The sequence below is a fragment of the Pistacia vera genome, unplaced genomic scaffold (genome assembly GCF_008641045.1).
Source record: "Pistacia vera cultivar Batoury unplaced genomic scaffold, PisVer_v2 Contig758, whole genome shotgun sequence".
Taxonomy (NCBI): Eukaryota; Viridiplantae; Streptophyta; class Magnoliopsida; order Sapindales; family Anacardiaceae; genus Pistacia; species Pistacia vera.
Genome location: NW_022196621.1, coordinates 125,592 through 127,827, shown reverse-complemented (window position 1 = coordinate 127,827; position 2,236 = coordinate 125,592). Strand labels below are relative to the sequence as shown.

The 2,236-nt window shown below is 35.5% G+C and overlaps 1 pseudogene; it reads right to left on the bottom strand.

Annotated features, from left to right (window-relative positions):
- Positions 1-793: 793 nt before the first annotated feature.
- On the bottom strand, positions 794-1,679 carry LOC116115973 (annotated as a pseudogene).
- Between the last annotated feature and the right edge of the window lie 557 nt (positions 1,680-2,236).

Below are 2,236 nucleotides of genomic sequence, written 5' to 3'. Positions count from 1 at the left end.
TTTTTAAAGTATGGACCGTCCAAAAGTAATGGACGGCCATCCATAAAAGATGGACGGCCGTCCCAAATATTTATAAAAACTTTTTATTGTATTTTATTTATGGACAGCCGTTCACTCACATGGACGCCCGTCCCTTGTATATGGACGCCCGTCCATATAATATGGATGGGCGTCCATGTGAGTGAACGGCCGTCCAAATTTGATGGACAGCCGTTCACTAGAAAAAAATTGTTAAAAAAATTAGAGATGTCTTACACGTAGGCCGGTACAATTTTCAGTGCAAAAATCCCGGTGTCCGTAGCATTATTGTAGTTAATAATAATCGAGACATTTTGGACAAAATTAAGTGGCTTCATATTTTATATAGTATCATAATTAAAGAAGAAGAGTTAAAGAAGATAACTTAATAATTAGAAAGCAAAACAAATTAACCAGATAAAACGGATGGTCTCTCTAATTATTTCAACCGGTGCAAAAAGAAAATTAAAACATACGCAACCATTCTAGCTGGCTCTTATATGTCTAGGTTTAATTATAGGATAAAACTATTTGTACAAACTCTTTGTAAAAAAAGAGTTTGTACAAAGTGACATGACACATCATGTGAGTGCCACATGACATGAGGGCCCATATAACATTAATGTGACATTAAATTACGTGGGTCCTAATGCCATATGGTATGCTTTGTGATATGCTACCTAGTTTGTAGAAACTATTTTTGTATAAGAGTTTATACAAATAGCATTACCCTTAATTATAAATACCATAGCATAGCGACAAATGCATCTTTTCTTTAAAAGATTGGCTTGCGAACGAGAACAACTGAGTTGATCACATCATTTGTTGGATGGAATATGGAGAGAACTTCAGACTCCATCAATTCATTCTCCTCAATAACTGGGTACAAAAATGCTCTTGCTCCATTTGCACTTCTCACGAGCAAAACTCCTCCATCTTTCATGTACTGCCTAATATGCCCAAGAAACTTCATTTTCTCTACTTTACTCATTCCAACAAGAGTTGCCAAGAATATGCAATCATACTCTCCTAGCTTCTCCTTCACTTCCATTATGTCACAAGTATGGAATTTCATCCTCTTTTCAAACTCGGCATCAAAAGACACAATTTTACGAGCCATAAGATTTGCTACCCCATCGATATCAAAGTTATCAAAGTGTGTGGATTTCATGTGGTGTGAAGCCATTATAAGAGACGTTAGAGGCATTGGACTTGAACCCACAAAGGCTACCTTCTTTGGTTGTACCACTCCATTCTTAGAGAGTATTGTGTATTCTAGATTGGCCAGCTTCATATAATTTCCATAATAAGGAAAGAGATTGAGATTGTTTAGTGGTTGGGGGAGTTTGGTAAAAAATGTTGCAACTCAAGCTCCAATAAGCCTTTAGCTCGGCCACTTAGAACTATTATAAGCCTTTAGCTCGGCCACTTAGAACTATTAGACTTTGGCGCATATTTTGAACTTCTTTGGATAAGGATTTAATGTCTATGGATGATGGGAGAGTACATAGTTTCACAAGATGAGTGAAGAGGCTATTGACTTGTTTTGATGGCTTCAGAGACTCAACTTTCGATATGCTAGCATGGATTTACATAATACAAGCTATAAGGAGCTCAGCTAGAATTTGGCTTTCAGATTTGGGGATTTGGGGGGAAGCCATTATGCTGTATTTGAGATTTGAGAGTTACTTAAGTTATGTGTTTGTCTTATGGAGAGCCCTGGCCATGTACAACTATTTATAGAGGCTAAAATCTTGAAACTTTGTCATGTTTTAACTTTGATTAACGCATGACAATGATGTGAAATCTCCTGAAAATCTTTATGGTCAATAGAAGCATGGAGTTCCATGCCATTCGATCTTGTCAAAGAGAAAAAATAATTGAAGATTCTTGAAAATTTGGCTATCCAGGTAATCAAAAGTTTATATAATAATTTATATGACCAAGAAGAAAATATTTATATTAGTTTATAAAATTGTACCTATAGTCTGTGCCAATGGTTTATTTCTAATTTGTTACACATATTCTTGAAGGGAAAAACCCAGATGGATACTGATGCTAATATTTGTTTAAGCCAACACATGCGGTGGTTGGATACTTCATACTTGTATTCTTTTCTATGAAGATAAGAATGGTATAGAAGAAGTAGAGAATTTTTAGTTTATAGGGGAATGATAGAATAGAGCACAAAAGTGGAAATTAGCTAAATGAGAAAAGC